This window comes from Alosa alosa, chromosome 23 (genome assembly GCF_017589495.1).
Source record: "Alosa alosa isolate M-15738 ecotype Scorff River chromosome 23, AALO_Geno_1.1, whole genome shotgun sequence".
Taxonomy (NCBI): Eukaryota; Metazoa; Chordata; class Actinopteri; order Clupeiformes; family Clupeidae; genus Alosa; species Alosa alosa.
The window spans coordinates 11,176,708-11,201,375 of NC_063211.1; the positions used below are offsets into that span (position 1 = coordinate 11,176,708).

General features: G+C 45.3%; 1 long non-coding RNA gene and 1 pseudogene across 1 annotated transcript; both read right to left on the reverse strand.

Annotated features, from left to right (window-relative positions):
* Positions 1-1,689: 1,689 nt before the first annotated feature.
* On the reverse strand, positions 1,690-4,855 carry LOC125288381. Its single transcript, XR_007192482.1, has 2 exons — positions 3,954-4,855; positions 1,690-3,640 (listed from the first exon to the last, which is right to left on the reverse strand). It is a non-coding gene; the product is annotated as an uncharacterized LOC125288381 (long non-coding RNA).
* Positions 4,856-7,675: 2,820 nt separating this feature from the next.
* The window catches only part of LOC125288966, a 34,202-nt pseudogene continuing 17,209 nt past the window's right edge, over positions 7,676-24,668 (reverse strand).

A 24,668-nucleotide genomic window follows, 5' to 3' on the forward strand; every position in this document is an offset into this window, starting at 1 on the left:
GATAAGATGAAGGGTCTGATAATGGAAGGGGGTGTTTGTATTGTTTTATTGTGGTGATTTTGGGCTCTTTAGATAACACAATCAAAGCTACCTCAGGCCACCAATTCTAACTGTTGTTCCTTACATAGCCACTAGGCTAGATATACAGCTCCATTTAGAAACACAGGTAATCCGGATTTTGTAATCCTGAAAAGGTTGTATCTGGATCAGGTGGATCCACTCCTCAATTGCTTTGAGAAACAGGCATAAAAGAAACATGGATTACCTGATCCTGCATTGTAAAACATGGGATTTCCAAATCCGGATCATTCTGATCCAGATTAAACTTTTTGAACAACCCATGAATCCATGAAAGTAAGGAATTCCACACAACCCAACAGACTCAGGCTACACATTAAGGGTTCAACTCTGAATATATTTTCTCTGCATGGCACACCCAAGAGTTATGCTAAGGGCATAGAGCTCATTTAAAACTAGCTCAATCACCTTGACAATGTTTATGTGACTGTTCCACAGCTGTTTTCAAGGTTAATTGCTATTGAAGACTTTTTTCGTAGGGGTGGGTGAGTGGCTCTGTGGACCACCCCCTAGTCATGGTGTGACTGTGCCTGTCGGACATTACTGAAACAAGGAGGCCATATGGCTGACCTTAGGCTCTTCCTCCGGCTTGCCCTTCCTGGAGGTGAGAGTGCCGCTTCCTGTTCCAGGATGAGTGGGATGAAAGTTTCTCAGAGCTGGTATGTGTGTGTCTGTGTTATGTTTGGCAATGTCAGGGTGCCAAAGAACAAATCAGTGCCATATCACTGAACATCCATAAGAGACAACATAACATGCTTGTAAGAGCTCAACACGCGTGTGTGTGTATGTCTGTGACAGCTGACTTCAGGCGGCTCGCCGTGTGCCTCGTCTGAACTTGTTCTTCTGCATTCCCCAGGCTGGTCTGCAGCTCCTGCTTGTTGTGTGGGGGCACATGCCTGCTGGACCTTCAGTGCCCACGTGTCATTACAGAGCAGTATCGCTCACCGCTGGCTACATGACCACCATAACAAACACACTCTTTATTCCATATGCAGGCACAGGGGGGGTATTCCAAGTACGTGGTTTAGTGACAAACCTGGGTAAGTAAGAGGTAAACCTCCTAAAGAGCTGTATGGCTTCATTCTCCTAACAAAAAAAACGTCATAGGGCTCTTGTTGTAGGAGGTTTCCTACTTACTCTTAGTTAACATACCCAGGTTTATCACTAGACCACGTACTTGGAATACTCCCCAACAGAGGGCTACAGAACAGAGTTCTAGTGCAAAGTACTGACATGGGCTGCAGACTACGGACATGGGGTGCAGACTACTGACATGGGCTGCCTCCCAAAATCTATTTGCATGCCGTTTCTCTCCTCGGTCCTCCAGCTCGTGCCCCAGAAATTGTTCAAAGTTCGGCGTCATCGAGGATGTCTCATTTGTCTAACTGCAACCAGAAGAGGTGAGAATGAGAAGAGAGGTGGAAGGGCTGATCCGTGAGGAAACACAAGAGGGCTCTTGTTGTAGGTTTACTACTTACTCTTAGTTAACATAACACAGGTTTGTCACTAAACCACGTACTTGGAATACCCCTCAGGGGTGCCATCTCTTATCAACCCTGCGGCCCATCCCCCCACCCACCCCACCGAAAAAAAGCTTTCTGTAAGCGCAAACATTATTAAACCAACATTTTTGTTTTATTTATTGGACTGGCAGAACGGTTGAAACAATACACAAAACATTCAAGTGGTGGATCGGCTTTCTCGCAAGCCCTTGCATGGCAATCCAATTTATTGAACTACAGATGCTGTTATACAAAATTGCACCACTTTTAATTAAGGCTTTTTAGTTTACATTTGGCTACCCGTCCCTTTAGATCCCTCCCCCTGCCACCCTGACTCCCACCCACCCACAGAAGCAGATGTTGCATTTCAAATACTGGAGCTCTGTAGAGACAAGACCTTTGAACACCATCTCAATGTTAAAGAGGCTGTTCGGAATTGTTCTTCCTTTTTCTTCTTGTTTTCCTTTGTTAATGCACACAAAAGCAACAAAATCATTTTGTTTTAACAGGACAGAGAGGAGAGGGGAGTTGAGATGACGCAGTTCCCTCTTCAATTCCCTCCGAGTTTGATTACTCCATGATAGTTTATTTTTTCTTTTCTTTTTTTAATTATTTTATTCCCCTCAGTGCCCTGAAAACACATGTCCTCCCCCTTTCCCTCCCCCACCATCACTACACAACCCCACACAGAAACTCAGCCAACAGGAAAACTGGTCAAACCAAATATTACACAGGGTGAAACAGTCACTAACAGGCAAGTTTTTTTTTTCTTTACGGACAGGATCCAGTATTTGGTTTTCATATCCTAGTTTACAAGAGCTGCAGTAGCAGGCAAATGGGTGGGGGGTGGGGGGGGTGGGGGGGTGAGAATCTAGCAACAGAAGTAAGGGAAATGATGTCACATGATGACATTTTGTTCTTTTTTATTTACTATTAAAAACCCTTGTTTTAAAATATATACTTCCTGTTGTAGATGTGGGAGTCTAAAACTAGGGGGAAATGGACCATTTGTTTGCAAGAGCCAATGAGGGCTCGCCCTGGAAGGACCATGCGATGACCGAGTCTGTGGCCCTGTTTGCATTGAAATGCCATGTCCCCAGAGACCGATCCCTCGTGGAAAAACCCCCACTGTACAAACATCTTCGTAAACACGACAAAGAAACCCAGGCATGAAGTAAAAGATGGATTCGATTTTTTCTTCTATTTAGTTGGATTCATCAGAAAGAAAGAAAAAAAAAACACATATCTGAAGGCAACATCTTTAGGCTAGAGACAATATGATGGTGACAGAAAAAAAAAAAATCATATTATATTTTTTATACTTTTTACACATATATCACGGTATTGTATCCACAGGGTTTTTTTTTTTAAAGATAAAACTCATATTGATAGGCGTTGCAACATAGCATCTTGGTAGGCAAAATCTAATAACATAAAAAAAATAACAAAAATGAAAGAGAGGAAAAAATAATGTTGAGGAACAAAAAAACGACACCAAAAAAAGTTACAAAAAGAAACCAAAGGAGCAAAGATTGCGGTATGACATGGGCTATATAGGCGCTCTTTGGACTTATTCTCTTTTCTGGCTAAAATAGTGGTGCTCAGATCGATCGCATCATTGTACTTGCCATGGCAACGTGCAGAGTCTGGTTAAGACACCGTTTGCGTTCTCTTAAATCATTTGCAACGGCTTGTCTGTATTGAGCAGTAACACTGTTGTTGGATCTCGATTGTTTGAATTCATTTTTTTTTTTAATCTATTTCATGACTTATTTAGGTATCCACATAATTGTTTTGTTTTCCTCATTTCAGTTGCATACAGTTAGAATATATATATTTATAAGTAAAAATCTCTCGCGCGATACTGGAAAGGGATGCTGTTTATCTATGTGCAAAAACTGACATGGAACTGTAGTTTTTTGAGTCCGTTGGTTCTTGGTTGGTTGGTTGGTTGGTTGGTTGGTTAAAGGGGCATCGGCACACAGGAGAGTCCATCAGATGTTAGGGGCTTTTTTAGTAACGTCGGAATGCTGGCACTGCTAGACAGCAGCAAATCAGACCTGAGAATCAGAGACAAACCCAAAGGTGACTTAACCAATCAGCTCTCACAGTGCTCTCAAACTGAAATGTAAGGGAACCGCACCACATGGAACAAGAACTTAGGTTGTTATGAGTGATGCCCGTTCTTCTGCCACAAACAGACATATGGCACCCAAAACAAATACAAAACACATGGGTGTGATTTCCCCTTTTTAACATCCTTAGGTTCACTAATTTCCCTACAGCCTCACAGATTTGCACACTCCATTCACTTTTTTTTAAAATTTGATTTCGTTTGTGACTCTTCAACCGTGACCCCGCCCCCCTGCCCACCTGGCTCAGAGCGGCGGGACAGCTGTGTATTAGAGCAACTGGCAGTTGGACTTTTTGCGCGCCTTCCCGGGCACTGGGGTTTTCCTGTTGATTTGCCGAACCAGGTCATAGAAGATCTGTGGACAGAGACATGAGAGGGAGACATGAGACAGGCAAAAACCTACTTTAGTTCAACACTCCATCTCAAAATACTTGCTCTCCATCTCCAACAAATACTACTTTAATACTATACTCCTCTCAAAGACATAAGAATATTAGAAACTATGCAAAAACTATGCAACTCCTGCCCTCTCTACCACACAAACAATACAATGCTGGGAGAAACCCCGGTGCTGTGAGAACAAGTGACTTCTGCTTGTTAATATTAGGTGGGATATGACTACAAGGCAAAGCCATTCTGCATGAAGAGTTTGAGGTGTTGGAAAGTATACTCTGAGATTGAGGTGTTGGAAAGTGTTCTCTGAGTGGATGTCCAAGAGCCTCAGACATGCATGTCATCACAAGTTACAAGCACCACCACCCCAAGTGCGTATCTAATATGAGACAGCCCACTCAGGGCATGGAACATTTCAGCTGTGTGTGTGTGTGTGTGTGTGCAGTATATTGTATGTGCGCCTGCATGTCTGAATGAGGATACGTGGATACGTGTGTGTGTGTGTGTGTGTGTGTGTGTGTGTGTGTGTGTGTGTGTGCAGTATATTGTATGTGCGCCTGCATGTCTGAATGAGGATACGTGTGTGTGTGTGTATAAATAAGCTCAGACAGACTGACTGGCACGCCACGTCTCTCCTCCTGACAGAGCGACGGGCCCCTGGGGCAGACATGAGAGGCCAAGACAAATCGCTGCTCCGTCTGCTGACGGCCGCCAGCCTCTCACAGATGCTGGCCGACCCTACGGGACACGCCGGGACCACATCACCAAGCACTTAGCTACAAAGAAGGACCCCCACACACACACACACACACAAACACTCTTACTTTATGTGCGCAAAGGCTCTGAATGACAGGGGACTAGCGATGCTAACTCACATTAAGCTTGATGTCTCAGTTTCAGGCAGATGAGCGATGATTGTTCATTTCGCACTGCATTTGCAGACGGAGGGGGAGACTAAGCGGAGTTGACACGCACCGCTTGTTTCAGTCTGGTGCGTCGAGGAAATTCAGCTGATTGCTTCTGCGTTGAGGCCGAGTGCGAGCTAAGCCCTATCTCTGTCTCTCAGCAGACTTGGAAGTTACTTTTTGTTAGGTGCGGTCTGCTTGCTTAATGAGAATGTTGTCAGATTGTAGGCTGTACCAGTTAACATTACTGGAGGGTTGGAGCGGTGGAGGTTTTTCAGGACAAGCCCGGTGGAGTTGATAATTGCCAACTCAGTCGGCTTATCTTAGCGGGACATCCTCCCACCCTACCTCTTCAGGCCAAACAGCATCTGCTTACCGACCACTGTGAGAGATCCAGAACACATCCAAAGGCATCTGCTTCCTCTCTCTGCCTCTCAGCTGCTCTGGGACACATCCAGTTAGATATTTGATATTGATGTTTCTTTCGAGGCTGTTATTCACCCTTTTTATTCCTTGGCTATATCGGGTGCACCTACTACCAGGAAACAGCTGAGGGAGCACAAAGAATATCTGCACAGCAATTGCAACGTTGGTTAACATCGGAGAGAAGGGCAGACAGAGCCTCGGTCCAGGCCTATGCATCAGCGGACTGGTTGCCACTGGTTACGCAAACACTTGCTCCGCATAAGACACGGACAAATGATGTCGAATTCAGAACAGCAGCGAGTATTCTTGGATCCGGCGCCATCACAGAATGAATAAGCTGATGTGACTTGGGCCGCACTGTAGCCAAGTTTACAGTCAGACCTGCAGATGTCAGCATTCAAAGAAACACAGCGCTCAAACTCCAGTGCAGTGCAGCTGACTTAATTTATCCTCTTATCTGGACAAGAACTCCCACCGAGAATCCGAGAATGCATAAAGAACGCCTTGGCAACCCCCCCTCCCCCCAACTGTAATCAATGGTCTCTGCCTACCGTCTTCTGTCATTGCAGAAAGAGGATAATTACAATGATTAAACCAATAGATCAATCAGATTAGGGGGGAGACTATGGAGGGCAAAGCTGGCAGGGGGGAGACTATGGAGGGCAAAGCTCTCCACCTGGCAACATTACAGTGGTTCGTTTCCTGTCTTGGCCGTCCAACTCGTGCCAGTGGATGTGTCACGTGACGTGAAGCCTCTGAGCCTCGATGACCAACTGTGATCACGCGTCTTCAACGAGAGAGACGGCGTTCGCCAAATGCATAATTTGAGAGTGTAACATGTTGTTATCTCTGAAACCCTAAACCTGGTATTCGATTTCCCTGCAGGAGAGCCATGCCCCTTAGTGCGCTCGACGATGAGGATTGAGTTTCCCAGCCCCAGCCCACCACAGAGGGAGGCTAAAATGAGGGGTGGTAGGTGGGGTAGACTGGGGGGGTAGCTGGAGTACCGTAACACAAACATCTTAAGCTCTGAAAGCTTTACAAGATTTTGAATGATAAAGAATCCCTTCTTAACGCAGCCTAAAAAGCCATGCCATAGCCATGTTACGAGGCAGCAGGCGGATCTCGTTTCAGGCAAGAGGGCTCTTCGGCAGGGAACAGATCCCTCTGGTAAGTATGGTCTTATATTGCGGAAGCTGGGGCCCTCCTGGTGAGTGACTGTCTAAGTCAATGATGTAAGACCATTTTTATCATCAACATTATGGCCCTGGAGTACAATGGAGAACAATAAGATGAGGAGTAGGATTCCATTATGGCAAAGTTATGCTAAATGGTGGGAGTACACTATTGGCTTGATTCAGACAGATTAGTATAAAACAATCTGTAACCCTGAGTTAATTGTAAGGTAGTTAGGTGTCTTGAAGCAAAGTGTGATTAAACGTGTGTGTGTGTGTGTGTGTGTGTGTGTGTGTGTGTGTGTGTGTGTGTGTGTGTGTGTGTGTAGTGAGTGAGTGAGTGAGTGAGTGAGAGAGAGAGAGAGAGAGTGTTTGCTCTGAAGCTTTGAGTAGTGTCTGGATTCATCCTTACCAGCAAAGGCCAAGAGCTCAAAGATTTAATGAAGAAGTAAACAGAGCAAACATTCCCCATCCCCGAGCTCTGTTCTCTTCTCAGATAGACAGCAGTACGGCTAGGATCTAATCTATGCTGATCCATTCAGTATACTCCGGCTAATGAGCCAACAGCCCACACAGAGCCTCTGTGTGTGTGTGTGTGGTGTGTGAGAGAGAGAGAGTGTGTATGTGAGGAAAAAGTAGAAGTGTTACTTTGCCAAGGATGATGTGTGTGTGAGTGAGGGAGAATGTGTGTGAGAATGAAAGAGAGAGGCTGTTTGTTTATGAGTAAGTGTCTTATGTGAGGAAAAAAAGTCTTGTTGTGTGTCTGCTGATGGTGTGCTAATAAGAGACACTGTTTTAAACGTGTTGACTCTGACTCATGAAAAATAATGGTGCTCTGTGTGTGTGTGTGTGTGTGTGTGTGTGTGTGTGTGTATGTGTGCAGTGCACAAACATGGTGTCTTTCTTTAATTCAGTATTAAAGAAAGACATTGTGTGTGCCATGTCGGTAGCGTGTTACGGAGAGTTTTGTTGGTGGGTCATAGGCAACTCTATGTGAACTTGTGTGTGTGTGTGTGTGTGTGTGTGTGTGTGTGTGTGTGTGTGTGTGTGTGTGTGTGTGTCTCAGGCAGCATCTGGGGGATGTCTCTGGATGACGCTGACATGAACCTTTCACATCACACTATTTACAAGGGGCATGACTGGGTATATGGGAGTGTGTGCTTGTATGTGTGTGACAGAGAGAGAGAGAGAGAGAGAGAGAGAGGGAGAGAGGGAGAGAGAGAGAGAGACAAACAGAGCGAGCATCATGTGCTAATGAGTCTTCGGGGGCCATTTCTTATCACCGCTGTCACGAGAAGCTGACACGCATCAACACACGAACAATAACAAACTTGGAGTGTGTGTGTGTATATGTGTGTGTTGGATGTGGCTGCTTATGAGTTAAGGTGTTAAATGCTTGATAAGTGACTACATGTGTGTAAGGAATGTGTGTGTGCATTGGTGGGAATACTTGTGTGTACATGTCACCACTCACATTGCTGACACTAATCTTAGAATAACTGTGTGTGCGCTAAATGTGTGCTTGTGTGTGTGTGTGTGTGTGTGTGTGTGTGTGATGAGCGGAGACTGTCATTGTGAGTGTGTCACTGAGATGTATGTGTATGTCTGTGTGTGTGTGTGTGTGTGTGTAAGCATTCACCTCATTGACATCAATCTTGGAATAAATGCCTAGCACAACTATGTGTATGTGTTTGGGTGTGAGTGGATGAGTGCCTATGTGAGTGCATGTGTATGTGAGCATATTTGTGTGTGTGTGTGTGTGTGTGTGTGTGTGTGTGTGTGTGTGTGTGTGTGTGTGTGTATGTGTGTGTATGAGCATATTTGTGTGTGTGTGTGTGTGTGTGTGTGTGTGTGTGTGTGTGTGTGTGTGTGTGTGTGTGTGTGTGTGTGTGTGTGTGTGTGTGTGTGTGTGTGTGTGTGTGTGTGTGTAAGCATTCACCTCATTGACATTGACGAATAAATAATCTTGGATGTGTTTGGGGTGGCGGAGGATGAGTGCCTATGTGAGGCATGTGTAAGCATATTTGTGTGTGTGTGTGTGTGTGTGTGTGTGTAGCTGTTCCACGATGCGTGTGTGTGTGTGTGGCCAGGTTCTGCCCTGCTGGACTTCCCCACCACCCGCTCAGTCCTCCAGGCGGGCCAGGTTCTTGTTGCCCACCAGGATCATCGGCACCTGGACACACACACACACACACACACACACATAAATACAACCAGACACAAAGAGGTTATAGATAGCTCATTAATAAGTTACAGCAGGCTGTGTGGTTTCTGTGGTCTTAACATTTACTTTATGATGTAATGATCTGACCTATATGCTGTCTGTGTGTGAGACTTTGTGTGTGTGTGTGTGTATGTGTGTGTGTGTGTATGAGGCGTTTGACCACAGCATGCATATATGTAACTCCACTACAACAAAATTAATTTTTCATCACTCATGTTGTAAGAGTAAGCGACCTTATTTGCTCTGTCCAAGAAAAAAATACACAGTGTGTGTGTGGAGATTGTGCTGCTTTAGCGTATAGCAGAAACACACAAAGAACTTTGAAACTCACACCCAACACACACACACAGACCCAATTTTTTCATGCTCTCTTTATCAGTGCATCACAGACTCATTTGTAAAGTCTGATGCAGATTTCACTGCAGTAATCAAAGATGAGCAGCAACATTAATCAGTATCGTGTGTCAGAGAAGGGGTGCTTGAACGAGGCTAACGTTAATGGCCCAAGCGACAAATGGTGGGTTTAAGACTAGCAATTTTATGATTAATGTGTCAGTGTATTCCAAACCACAAATACACACACACACACACACTCCCACCCACACACAAACACACTCCCACCCACACACAAACACACTCCCACCCACACACAAACACACTCACACTCAGTGAGACTCAAGTTTGCATAACTCAGGTGCATTATCTTTCTATGCCTATGAATGTATGTGTGTGTGTGTGTGTGTGTGTGTGTGTACATATGCATGCATGCTCTATGTATGCGTCCTCACATCGTCGGTGTCTTTGACTCGTAAGATCTGTTCTCGGAGGTCCTGCAGGTCGTTGAACGTAGACTGTGCTGTTATGGAGTAGACTAGCGCAAAGCCCTGGCCATTCTTCATGTAAAGATCCCTCATGGCTGTGAATTGTTCCTGTGAAAGACACAGACAGAAAATGAGGGAGGAGAGGAGAGGGGAGGAGAGGAGAGGAAAGGAGAGGAGAGGAAAGGAGAGAAGAGGAGAGGAGAGGAGAGGAGAGGAGAGGAGAGGAGAGGAGAGGAGAGGAGAGGAGAGGAGGAGAGGAGAGGAGGAGAGGAGAGGAAGTTATTTTAATGAGGATTTGCAATACATCACAAACAGATGGATGTCCCAATGACTCCAGCAGGTAACGAGAGGCAACTGGGTTTGTTAACACATATGTGCTTGTCTGAAATGTAAGCATGTAAGGGTGTTTGTGCGTGTGTATGTTTATGACTGTGTTTGTACCTATGTGAATGGGTGTGCCTGTCTGTATCAGTGAATGTGTTTTGTGTGTGTGTGTGTGTTCCATCACAGCAGCTCTACCGAGTGAGGGACGTTGAGTCAGGCTGTTATTTACTCCTATCCTCTGAACACACACAGCCTCCTGCTCAACCCATTAATCAGTAATCGGAGAGAAAGAATCAGGGCTATCTGACCATCCCATACACACACACACACACACACACAGACAGACACAGACAGACAGGAGTTAGTGTCGCCAGCACAGATGTTTTCTACGGTGATGGAGAAGGGTTGACACAGTGTAGATAATGAGGTACCTGAGCAAACGCGCCAACACACACACACACACACACACACACACACACACACACATCTATCCTCCTTTGCCATTATATGACAGATGGGCTGTGTGGGTCTCTATACATAGTCCATACACACACAAAAGGAGGTCAATCAAAGAAGGCTGAGCTAATGGTCACTGTGCATCCCTCAATGTGTGTGTGTGTGTGTGTGTGTGTGTGTGTGTGTGTGTGGAGGCGGCTGAGTCAGAGCATAGTCGGACAGATAAAACTGTGGGTGGCTGAACTTGCTCATTGCAACAGTGGAAATCTAATGCTGGGGTTGACTACTCTATATGGAAGCACACCATAAACAGTGAGCTAGACGGCAATTACATCCCGGCTAAATCCAGGGCCCGTCATCTCCTCCTGAACCCAAATGAGACTGGCTAGCCATGTTTTTCCCAGTGTGTGTGTGTGTGTGTGTGTGTGTGTGTGTGTGGGGGGGTGTTGCAGGTGTGCTCCCTTTCCCCCCGCTGTGGCCATTTCAATTTCCTGGAGTCCTTTGAAGTTTGGGTGGTGGTGGTGTGGGGAAGTGGGGGTTCTGAGAGGCCTGTGTTTGGATTGGGTGTCACTAGGAGACGCGTTCCCCTGTGTCGGCCTCCCACCCCGTGTGGAGAGCGCTTTAGTCATCTTGACTTGGCTCTCACCGGTCAAGACATTACCGAGTCCATAACCCAAGGACAACAGTCTCCTTCTCTTACACACACACACACACACACCATCTGTCACACAACTCAGCTAAGATAAAACAGAGGAGTGTGAAACTGGAGAGCTGCCGCCGCCCCCATGAGGAAGTCTCTCTCTCTCTCACACACACACACACACAAAAAAAGGGAAACAATCCCATCCTGTTATGTCCTTTACTACCATAACTTCCCAATTTTCTTCTCTCTCCGTCTCCATCTCTCCATAGAGCATCTCTACCCCGTCTAGTGCATCTCTACCCCATCTACCCCATCTTTACCCCTTCTCTCCTTAGAGCATCTCTACCCTGTCTAGTGCATCTCTAACCCGTCTAGTCTAGAGCATCTCTACTCAGTTTCTCCATAGAGCATCTCTACCCCGTCTAGTACATCTCTACCCGGTCTCTCCATAGAGCATCTCTACCCCGTCTAGTCTAGAGCATCTCTACCCAGTCTCTCCATAGAGCATCTCTACCCCGTCTAGTGCATCTCTACCCCATAGAGCATCTCTATCCCATCTAGTCTAGAGCATCTCTACCCAGTCTCTCCATAGAGCATCTCTACCCCGTCTAGTGCATCTCTACCTCATAGAGCATCTCTATCCCATCTAGTCTAGAGCATCTCTACCCAATCTCTCCATAGAGCATCTCTATACCGTCTTCTCTTCTTTTGCCATCTCTATCTGTCCCTCTATCCTCCCAATTCTCCCTCTTCTTGTCTCTCCATCCTCCCACTCCTCCCTCTTCTTGTCTCTCCATCATCCAAGCTGGAGGACTGGACAAGTCCTTTGTTCTCGCATATATTTATTTTCAATTTACACCCCCACTCACTCTCTCAATTCAATTCAAGCGAGCTTTATTGGCATGGCGATATTTGATGCATTGCTAAAGCATAACCATGAAACAATGTTAAATAATTCACTCTCTGAGTGAGTGACTCTCCAGTGTAAATTGCAGGCCAACCTACTTTCCTCTTGCACTGTTTGGGCCATAGAGGGCGTTAGCCTCAGACTGTTTTTGTGTTTGTATGTGTTTACGACAGATAGACACACACACACACACACACACACACATACACACACACACACACACACACACACCAAATGCAACTCTTACCGTCCCTGCAGTGTCCAGGATCTCGAGCATGCACTGCTGCCCATCCACCTCCACTTGCTGCAGAAAGGAAGAGAGAGAGAGAAATTGTAATCACCAAACTCCTTAACATTAAGAGTTCCTGAGGTGCATTCTGCAATATATCACATTTGAAGCATTAGCAGAGGTCAAAAGCAACACAAAGAGTGCAAAAACAGTTTCTACCATAGTTTCTTTACTCTCACACACACACTCTCTCTCTCTCTCTCTCACACACACTCACACACACACAGCCCATCGCAGGTCCTCCACTCCCCTCACAGCCTTTAGGTAACTCAAGCTAACAGGAAGCTGGGTGTGAAACAGGAAGTGATGGGTTAACCAGGGTTCACTTTCTGTAAGAAGGCTGCAACGAGGACAGACACCCTCAGTGACCACATCAGATGAGCTTGTGAAAAGCAATGTAACAACCCAACCAGCCCACGCCAGAAACGACTACCTTTATCTTGTTCTGATGCACAGCACTCATCAATTGAACAATTTGCCTGTGTGTGTTCGTTCGTTCCCCCTCTCACACACTCTCACAGTCAAATAAACAGACAAACACATATGCACAGAGATACTCTCCCCAAGAATGCACACAAGAATGCACACACAAGTCAAGTACACAGATTACAGCCTACGCTACGGTGGACTGTTCAAGAGCACCAGGCTGTTGCCAAGAGTCAACATTGACCGCCAATGACCTATATTATTTTTGTGTTTTGTGAATTGTCTGTATTTTACATTTTTTATTTATGAAGCGAGCTTGGGTGTCTTGAAAGGTGCTTCATAAATAAAATGTATTACCTGAAGTATAACTATTATTATTATAATTATACATACAGGTCTCTCTCTCTCTCTTCCACTCAGTCTTTCCTTCAAAGACATTATCTCCATTACAGCCAAGACTATTACTATCTTAAGCATACACACACACACACACACACACACACACAGAGTCAAACACAGACAGACACACTCAGTAAGCAGACATGCGTTTCTAAGAGCCTCCAGTGAGTCTCTCCCGTGCCACTTGACCAGCCACTCACCTTTCTGTACGAGTCTTCTATTGTGGGGTCGTACTTCTCCACGAAGATGCCCTGAACAAACTGCACCGTCTGTACGGACACAAAAGAGAAAGAGACAAGAGCCTCAGAGAGAATCACAGACAGATGGAGGTAGCCATCTACCAGTTACACAACTGGTACGGGGAAGAAGAGATGGACAGACAGATGGAGGTAGCCATCTACCAGTTACACAACTGGTACGGGGAAGAAGAGATGGACAGACAGATGGAGGTAGCCATCTACCAGTTACACAACTGGTACGGGGAAGAAGAGATGGACAGACAGATGGAGGTAGCCATCTACCAGTTACACAACTGGTACGGGGAAGAAGAGATGGACAGACAGACAGACAGACACTTTAATGATCCCCAAGGGGACACAGTTAACTGGTAAAGAAAAGAGGCAAGAGCCTCAGAGAGAATCACAGACAGATGGAGGTAGCCATCTACCAGTTACACAACTGGACGGGGAAGAAGAGATGGACAGACAGATGGAGGTAGCCATCTACCAGTTACACAACTGGTAATGGGAAGAAGAGATGGACAGACAGATGGAGGTAGCCATCTACCAGTTACACAACTGGTACGGGGAAGAAGAGATGGACAGACAGATGGAGGTAGCCATCTACCAGTTACACAACTGGTACGGGGAAGAAGAGATGGACAGACAGATGGAGGTAGCCATCTACCAGTTACACAACCTGTACGGGGAAGAAGAGATGGACAGACAGATGGAGGTAGCCATCTACCAGTTACACAACCTGTACGGGGAAGAAGAGATGGACAGACAGATGGAGGTAGCCATCTACCAGTTACACAACCTGTAATGGGAAGAAGAGATGGACAGACAGATGGAGGTAGCCATCTACCAGTTACACAACCCTGTAGGGGGAAGAAGAGATGGACAGACAGATGGAGGTAGGTAGCCATCTACCAGTTACACAACCTGTACGGGGAAGAAGAGATGGACAGACAGATGGAGGTAGCCATCTACCAGTTACACAACTGGTACGGGGAAGAAGAGATGGACAGACAGATGGAGGTAGCCATCTACCAGTTACACAACCTGTACGGGGAAGAAGAGATGGACAGACAGATGGAGGTAGCCATCTACCAGTTACACAACCTGTGCGGGGGGAAGAAGAGATGGACAGACAGATGGAGGTAGCCATCTACCAGTTACACAACCTGTACGGGGGAAGAAGAGATGGACAGACAGATGGAGGTAGCCATCTACCAGTTACACAACCTGTGCGAGGGGAAGAAGAGATGGACAGACAGATGGAGGTAGCCATCTACCAGTTACACAACCTGTGCGGGGAAGAAGAGATGGACAGACAGATGGAGGTAGCCATCTACCAGTTACACAACCTGTACGGGAAGAAGAGATGGACAGACAGATGGAGGTAGCCATCTACCAGTTACACAACCTGTACGGGGAAGAAGAGATGGACAGACAGATGGAGGTAGCCATCTACCAGTTACACAACCTGTACGGGGAAGAAGAGATGGACAGACAGATGGAGGTAGCCATCTACCAGTTACACAACCTGTACGGGGAAGAAGAGATGGACAGACAGATGGAGGTAGCCATCTACCAGTTACACAACCTGTACGGGGAAGAAGAGATGGACAGACAGATGGAGGTAGCCATCTACCAGTTACACAACTGGTACGGGGAAGAAGAGATGGACAGACAGACAGACAGACAGACACTTTAATGATCCCCAAGGGGACACACACACACACACACACACACACACACACACACACACACACACACACACACACACACACACACACCTCTCTGGCCATAAAAAAGCCACCTCTGCACATAAACACATCAACTATTATCATATTATATCAACTATAGAACCCAGCTAGATTGTGATCAATTATCTTTGGGGGAAAAAAAAAAAACTTGAGTAGTGGAGATGTCCGAAGTTGGAAATGAGAAGCAATTCCCCAGAGAGAGGTCAGAGCAGTGGACTAGTGCACGTAGGATGGTGTTGAAAAGTAAACAGATTAACACAAGCACTGGGACGGTAAAAAGGTTGTGGATGAAATGATGGTGGTAATATTATTATGGAGCTCTAGGGGTAAAGCTAATGATGAGAAACCCACATGGATACTTTAATACACACACACACAGAAAGAGAGAGCGAGTGAGAGAGAAAGCAAGAGAGAGAGAGAGAGAGAGAGAGAGAGAGAGAGAGAGAGAGAGAGAGAGAGAGAGAGAGAGAGAGAGATAGCAAGAGAGAGAGCCGGGGCTTCAGCCGGGGCTTCAGCCCGGGGTGAATTGAGCTCAGCCGGGTAGCCAAAAAAAAAATATTATTTAACTTTTTTATTTCGTTGTGCATTCTACCCCTCGTAGCCTGTTAGAACAAGGAATCCCGAACACTACACTCTGACAAGGAGAAGCAGAACGGGCGGGGCTGGGCTGGGTAGGTGGAGAGCGTCAGAGGGTCGCTTCGCGGTCTGGTCTGAGATCAGTGGATCTGTGCTCTCAACTAACGTTACTGCTGTCAACTCACTGGGTGGTTCAGCGTTATAGGTTGCAGTAGCCTACGTTGAGAAAGCAGACGTGACATGGCCAGCAAAAAAACAATTGAAACTGTTAGGCAAAGGGTAAGAATTCATGTTTGCAAACTGAAATATAAGCTTAGTCCTGTCTGACCAACTCCATTAAGGCCAGCTATTAGTGTTGTTTACCTGTCCTATCGCTAGCTGGCTAGCAAGCCATCATTAGTAAACACTAAGCAGGAGTCAAAATTAACTTTTTGAAATGTGAATATCTACCATTCACTATCTTGAATATCTTCACTGACAAAATGAAGTTTGAAATTCACCCACCATTCAATAGGTAATCCGTATTTTCTGTCTGAAATCTACCAACTTCAATATTTACCAGCATTAGTAGGCTAAGCAAGTATTAGGCAACTGCAAGGCATCTGGTCAGGTTAATTGGCACGACACATTTCAGTGCTCGTTTTGAGAGAGAGAGAGAGTTGTTGAACATTTGTACTGATGTTCTGAGGAGCAGACGAGGATGTTACACTATAGCAAAAAAAAAATTGCAGTTTTGATACACAGTAGGCCTGCAATGTAGGATTTTTTCATAAGGTACATGTTTTAACCCATTTACTCCTAAAATGCCTACTAAAAACGCCTATAGAATCCCTATGGCATTCTAGACTAAATAAACGTATTTCCTGAGGGTTTTCTGAAAACATACTAAAATTGTCAACGTCTACCAAAATTTAATATCTAAGCCTCTGTAGCACCTAGAAACATGAAATAAAAAGCATGCTGCGCTACGCAGCATCCAGCGGGAGATTCAGTGTTGCGCTATGCAGCATCAGGCGGGAGATAGAATGTTGCGTCATGCAGCATTCAGCGCAAATGGGTTAACAGTGACAAACTATAAACCATTAAATATCTAGAGGGGGCTGAGGCAGCTTTCATTCACCCTGTAATGAGCCATTTAACCATCAAAGTGATTACAAAGCTGATGACAAACATAAAACAGCATTAAAAAACCCAAGTTTCATGGGAATGAACATGTTCCATGGGAATGTGTTTAAATGTCCACTGAAATGTATGCAAATGCCCTATGCATAAGCAAAGCATTTGTAACTGAACATTGCAATCTCAAAAGTTCTTTGTATCCTGCAATGTAGTATGTTTTTGTTGGTTTGCCACACACTGATCTGATTCCATGATTTTGTAAAGGGTAGCTGTTTTCTCTCTATCTGTGTGTGTGTGTGTGTGTGTGTGCAATCCCATTTTAATATCAAACATATTGGTAGATCTCTGGCATAGATCAAACAACAAAAGAGCAGTCAGGTGATGAAGAGAAGGGAGATCAACAGAAGGAGGTGCAGAACATTTGCTTAATGATACATTACATGCAACCTCACACTTAAACATGTATGTACCTAGTAATTCAATAATAAACTAGATGTATCGCAGAGTGGTACAAAATATGACCACCGTCCAGTCCAGCACATTTTTTCCACAAAAATAAATCACGCTGAAAGGCCCATATGATTCTAACTGTCTCACTAAATTGCATTATCCACACTCAATTCTCACTGGTATCTGCTAGACAACAAGATTAGTTCATAGATTTCACATGTAAAATTCATTTTATACAACCCCACCCCCATCTTGCCTGTTCATAATTCTGAGAAATTCTTGTGTGCATGTGTGCGTGTACATGTTTATGTGTTTATGTGTGTGTGTGTGTGTGTGCCTGCGTATGTGCCTGTGTTTGTGCATGTATGCGTACATATGTCTACTGTGTGAGTATGTGTCATACGTATGATTACTTTGAATGTATGTGTGTGCGTGTGTATCTGTTTATGTACATGTGTGCACATGGAATGGGTTAAGATGACCCCTGGAGGCAAACATACGGAAAAAAATTGGTCATCCTAGGCCCTACGGTTCTCAAGATATTTACAGAAAACTGTGTCTGCCCTACCCTCCTTTCGGGGGGTCCAGTCCAGCGGGGGCTACAGATCAAAACGAAAAATGATGGTTCCATGCTATCCATGTGGGGTTACATGCCCACCAAGTTTAGGTACCCTGGTCTTTCAGTGTCCGGAATCCTTGTTGGTGTCGGTCGGTCACTAAATGTACACATAAATCATTTTATTGTAAGGCCCCCCATGAACGAAAGTTCACAAGACTTGGCGTGCATTCAGAGGGTGTCAATGATCCTACACTTCCAATTTCGTGCAGTTTTGACTATGTTAGGTCACCCATACCTGCGATTACAACACCTCATTTTTACTTTTTTGTGTTTAACTAGGTGGCGCTATACATGAAATGAGTGGTTATGGAATGGGTTGGCCCCTTGAGATCAACATACAAAAACAAAATGGTCCTCCTAAACCCTACGGTTCTCGAGATATTCACAGAAAACTGTGTCTGCCCTACCCTCCTTTCGGGGGTCCAGTCCAGGGGGGCTACAGATCAAAACAAAAAACGATGGTTCCATGCTATCCATGTGGGATTACATGCCCACCAAGTTTCGTGTACCCCGGTCTTACAGTGTCCCGGGAATCCTTGACAGAAATTTGGACATGCGAAAAAAAAAAAAATAATAATAATAATCTGACTAAACCTATATGACCGCCGCTTCGCGGCGCTCATAATAATTTGGGCAGTCTAATGTAGTCTGTTTTCTACTATAATAACACCTTTTATGTACTGTATATATATAGAAAAAATCCTCAGCTAATCTTTACATTTACATCCGGTCCAGCCGGGCTAAGCCCAGGTTGTCCTGAAAGTCTAGAAACGCCCCTGAGAGAGAGAGAGAGAGAGAGGAATGTGCAAACACATTAAGAACTCAGAGATACAAACAAAAAAACCTTGTTAAACAGCTTAACATGTCTGACCACTTATGTACAGTCGCACACACACACACACAAAGCAAAGAAAGAAAAGTGCTCTCTGTGTCCACACAAGGAAGTGTGGGCCATAAAGAAAAGCGATCTGATAATTAACAGATGGTGATGCAAAACCCGTGTCCCGCTTGTGATAAAGAGTTGCCATGGAAACTATTGATGCGGGCAGAGAGAGCGCGCATGTTTGGCCTAGACCTTTGATCCGCCATACCACTTTGCATCTTTGTCTCTCTCTCTTTAAAACACACACACACACACACACACACACACACACACACACACACACACACACACACCCCTCAACCCCTGTGCCACCCACAGAGAATGTCATTAATGAGTGGACCATGGCTACACACGCGCACACACACACACACACACACACACACACACAGACACATGCGGAGACACACACACACACACACAGACACATGCGGAGACACACACACACAAACAGGGAACAGAGGAACACATAGGATGCTAATTAAGATGCTGCTAAGTCAGTTCCTGGTGAGTCGAAAAAAGTGTAATGAGAGGAAGAGGAGGAAGAGAGGAGAGAAAGATGAAGAGAGCACAGAGAGATATGAGAAGTAACTGAGAGAAGAGAGAGATGTGAGGAGAGAGAGAGAGAGAGAGAGAAAGAGAAAAGTATGTGAGGAAAGGAGGAGAGAAAGAGATGTGAAAAGATGAGAGGGTGATAGAGAGGTGAAGAGGAAAGGAGCACATGACCTCTACTGCCCCCTCTGACAGCAGGGTCACAGGTGGCCACTGACAGCACAGCTACTCCTGCCCCACCACACACACACACACACACACACACACACACGCGCCTTCTTTGATCAGGGTAGACAGCCCCCGCGGACAGACCACTCAGACATGATCACAGAGAACAGAACACACTAGCAAGGAGACGCCACCTTCTCTCCAATACACTCACCCTCTCATCCTTCTCTTTTTACTCACCTCCTCTCCCTCTCTCTCCCCATCCCTCTCTTCTCACACCCCTCTGATCTCTCTCTCTCTCTCTCTTCCTTCCATTTTCTCTCTCCCCATCCCTCTCTTCTTCACACCCCTCTGATCCCCCTCTCTCTCTCTCTCTCTCTTTCCTTCCATTTTCTCTCTCTCCATCCCTCTCTCCTCACACCCCACTCTTCTTCTCACTCCTTCTTTCTCCTTCTCTCTATCTCTCTCTCTCTCTCTCTTCTCCTCCTGTCCCCCTCCTCCCCAGCATCAGTGGCTCTGACAAATGATTTCCACACATCTGGAGGTATGAGTCAAGTTAGCCGGCCAGTATTTCTAATTAGCTCAGCACAGTAAACTCATTAAGAACAGCAACATTAATACAGATACAGCCTAAGGGTAGCTCAGAGAGAGAGGGAGAGAGCGGGGGAGAATGTATCTGTGTGTTTGTCACTGTGCATGTTTGTGTTTCCAGTGTATTATGTGAAGGAAACAGAGCATGGTGTATGTGATGAGCATTCTAACTGTGTGTGCGCAAGTCCCCCCAAATAAAAAAATAAAAAAAATAATAAAAAAAATTCACTGTGTTTGCAGATGATGGCTAAGTGTTAGCGTGTGTGTGTGTGTCTCTTGAGTGCATTAGAGTCGTGAGGCCTCAGTGCTGCAGTGGTGCTTGTCGGTCAGCCACTGTGGGAGATGAAGGAAGAGCAGAGTAGACCAGAGACACTGGAGTAACACTCAATAAGCAGTGACACGTGTGTGTCTGTGTGTGTGTGACAGTTTACGTGTGTGTGTGTGTGTGTGTGTGTGTGTGTGTGTGTGTGTGTGTGTGTGCGCGCGCGTCTGTGTCTGTGTGTGTGTGTATACACACTCTCAGTGTGTATACACTGAGAGTGTCACACTCTCCTCTTCTGATTGCAACTGTATGTTGTCACACTCACAGCAGTTTCTACAGTCTCACTGGAGCAAGACATGCCAAACACCTCCACTGCCTGCCAACTCTGCTTGCTCCAGCACACACACACACACACACACTAGTCACCTTTTTGGGGAGCAGAACAGGCCCGGTGCTGCTATGACCGAGATAATTCAGTGGCTGCAGGACAGGAGGTGTGAGGAATGTAAACCAGAGAGGAAAACATTCTCCTCCTGAAGAGAGAGGATTGACTGTGTGTGTGTGTGTGTGTGTGTGTGTGTGTGTGTGTGTGTGTAGGGGGACTTTAGAGACAGATAGAAAGGGAAGAGAAACGATTTAAAAGATTAAGATCTGTGGCAAAGGGAGGGAGGGAGGGAGAGCAGAGATAGAGAACCAGAGACTCTAAGACCAGGTGACAAGCCCCATAACAGTACACAGTCCTCCACTATCCCAGCATGCCTAGGGAGTATCATCTGCTCAGACTCAGCCTGTTCTGTAGTGCCACTGTTGAGGGGCCTTCTCTGCTTCAGCCTAGAACATCTCCAACTGACCCCTGCGGAGGCTCCTCTGGTCCTGCAGCATCATCCACTATACAGCTACAGCGGGTGATGAGGCTCTAGCATGTAGTCTTAAGAATGTTAGCACAGAAATCCGCAAGCAAGGGTGTCGCGTTGCTGAAGACCCACAACTACACTACAGGTAAAAGTTTTTAGAGCACCTCAGATTTTCCAGTTTTTCTTAAAATTTCATACTGCAATTATGGATTTGAAGTGGTGAACATGAAAAGTCTAGTACTCTTGTAAGGGTAATAATGCTTGGTCTCCTTTCATCTGTTAATTGGTGTTTTCTTGACATTGGGCCACTTAAATTGCCACTGCAATTTAAAACTTTCTATAGTGTAATATTGTTCACATATTATATGGCTCTGGTACCCTGGAAAATCCAGAGTTCTCACAAGAGCACAATTTGAATTGTCTCTGCGAGACACTCTGGCAGTGAGTAATGGTGCACGTTACTTTTGCCACCTGCAGCACGGGGAGCCAATCACATCGGTGTATCTGATATAGGCGGGCCAGAGGCGAGCTAAACAAATGACAGTCGTAGTGTTATCCAATTGCGTCGAAGTCCGGAATCAGTCAGTAAACATTGGTCGTATTGTGTTATCCAATTGCGTGCAGTGAGATTTTCAAATGCACACTTGATGCCGCCCCTTGAGTTAGGCCATTACATTATTCGTGGCCAGACCCTTAATCTTTCTAGATTACCAGGGTCTGGAATCTCCAGGCTATGGCTCTGGCAGTGTCTGCTGGAAAATCTCACTACAATATTAAACATTCACCACGTGATAATGTTTCATCTCTCTCTCTCGCTCACACACACACACACCTTTCTATTCAGGCTTATTGTACTACACGCATCACGCATGCATACGCTTAGATTCGCCCATAATACATACTCCTTTTCCCATTCCTCCCACTCTCATCTCTCGTTTCAATCTTCAAAGCGGTGTTTGGCCATTAAGATCCATCAGTGTAATCAGCCGGGGTCTCGGCCCCCTGTCTCTGAGGAGCCGCGCGCGCCTGTGGTCGTGGCCGTTTGCCTTCATCAGAAACGCCTCAGAGGAAAAAGAGAGAAAAAAAAGACTTTCACTGTCACCGAGAAAGAGCGGAATAAATGAAGAGAGGGCCTCATTGAAATGGATAATTGCTTTTTTTCCCTCTTATGGCTTTGCGTTATCCCACTCCTTCCAGAGATCCTGTGTGTGTGTGTGTGTGTGTCTGTCTGTGTGTATGTGTGTGTGTGTGTGTGTCTGTGTCTCAATAAAGCTGAGCATCATCCTACAGGCCTTGTTCAAGCCAGCAGAGTAGACACTCATCCATGATTCAACAGGTGTTTTTTTTTTGGGGGGGGCTCGTACTGGCCTGCCTCTTCAATAGCACCATCAACACCACCCTTATCCCTCTATAGGCAGTAAAAAACATTTTAACTCATTTAAAATGCTTCTGTTGGCGTGACTGAGATAGAAAGACTGTGTGCAGTGTGTGTGTGTGTGTGTGCAGTGTGTGTGTGTGTGTGTGTGTGTGTGTGTGTGTGAGTGTGCGAATCTGGGTGTGTAGGGAGTGTGCATTGTCACTGTGAGTGTGTGGCCTAAGTATATGTACGAATGAAGAATGAATGTGTGTGTGTGTGGCAGGAGTAGCTGTGCTGTCAGTGGCCACCTGTCTGACCCTGCTGTCAGAGGGGGCAGTAGAGGTCATGTGCTCCTTTCCTCTTCACCTCTCCATCTCTCTCTATTTAGACTAGATTGCATAAAAGAGGGATAGAGATAGATAAGACAGTGAGTGTGTGTGTGTGCCTGAGTGTGTGGCAGAGGAAGAGAGGATAGTGAGCTAATGAAGCTTCCCGCCCTGCCTAATGAGAAGCACAGCACCAGATTACTACTGCTGGAGGCAGAGAGAGAGAGAGATGGAGAGAGAGAGAGAGAGAGAGAGAGAGAGAGAGAGAGAGAGAGCAGAAAGATGGGAGAGAGAGAGAGAGAGAGAGAGAGAGAGAGAGAGAGAGAGAGAGAGAGAGAGAGATGGGGAGAGATTGAGAGGGTAGGGGGCAAACACTACATCCCTTTTTAGGCACCACACATGCACACATAGGGTTGAAAAGGGGTGGAAAATTTCTGTTAAATTTCCGGAAACTTACCAGAAACTTTCCATGGGAAGTTACGCTGGGGAATTTTGGAAATATTCCAAATTGGAAACTTTCATGGAATTAAAGAAAATTATGGGAATTCACGGGAATTAACTGGGATTTTTTGGTAATTCCTACTGTTTCATATACAAACATTAACAATTTGTTTTTGTAATAAGCAATATGATTTGTTTGTTTGTATTTTCGCTTAGCTTAGCATACAAAGCTTGCTACCATGCTAGCGGGAATCCCATTCTCTGCCTATGGTTTACTAGCGTGCTAAGCTAGCAACACTGAAACACTGAACTGCCCAAGAAACACCACGCCACTCAACAACAAAATCCGATTGGTTGGAACATTGACTGACTATAAGTTTGTTCAGTCAGAATCCCTCCACCCCTACCAAACCTTATAGATTATGTAAATTATATATAAATTGTCAAGCTTAATCAGACAGATTAATCGTCCCATTATAGTTTATGCAAAATAACGTACAGTACACCCATTTGAATGAGGACAAAAGTGACGACAAGCCCATAACTGGGCAACTCTGTTTGCAAACTTCCCCCAGTTTCACACCAGTTATTCCCACATGAGATGACACTTTCACTGGGAATTTATTTTCCCCATGCACATGAACGCACCATAGGTTTCCTTTATGTCTAGCAGCCTATGCTGATTGCTGTGTGCATGGGATTGACATATGTGCAGGGTAGAAATTTGACTGAAATTGCATTAAATCAGGTTGTTTTAACTAATATTATTCTGCAAGATGGGTTTTGTCCACTACATTTAAGTTCCCTGTTATAGACTAACTTGCCATATTAAAAAATCCCAGTTTATTCCCATTAATTCCTGTTTATTCCTGTTAATTTCCATATATTCCCGTTAATTCCCATGGAAAGTTTCCAACTTTGAAAATTCCCGGAATTTTGCAACCCTATGCACACACTACAGCAAACTAATCTCTAGCATGGAGCACTTTATTATTCATAAACCTGTTTCACACACACACACACACACACACACACACACACACACACACACACACACATTCTCCTAACATAGCGGCCATGGCAACTCTGGAGATCGGAGAGAAGAACGCTCTCCTAACATAGTGGCCATGGCAAATCTGGAGATTGGAGAGGCGAACGTTGGCAACTCTGGAGATCGGGTGGAGGGAAATCTGGTTGGAGATCGGGTGGAGTGAAATCTGGTTGCGAGTTTAAGTCAAACTTTGGTTGAGATGTGATCAGCTGTTGTGTATAAAAAATCCTTGATATTAAACATTGAATGAAAAGAGGTGGGAAATTAATGGGAAAAAAAAAAAAACTTGGAATTATACAAAAGCAGAACTAAGTGCAAAAGTATAAAAAC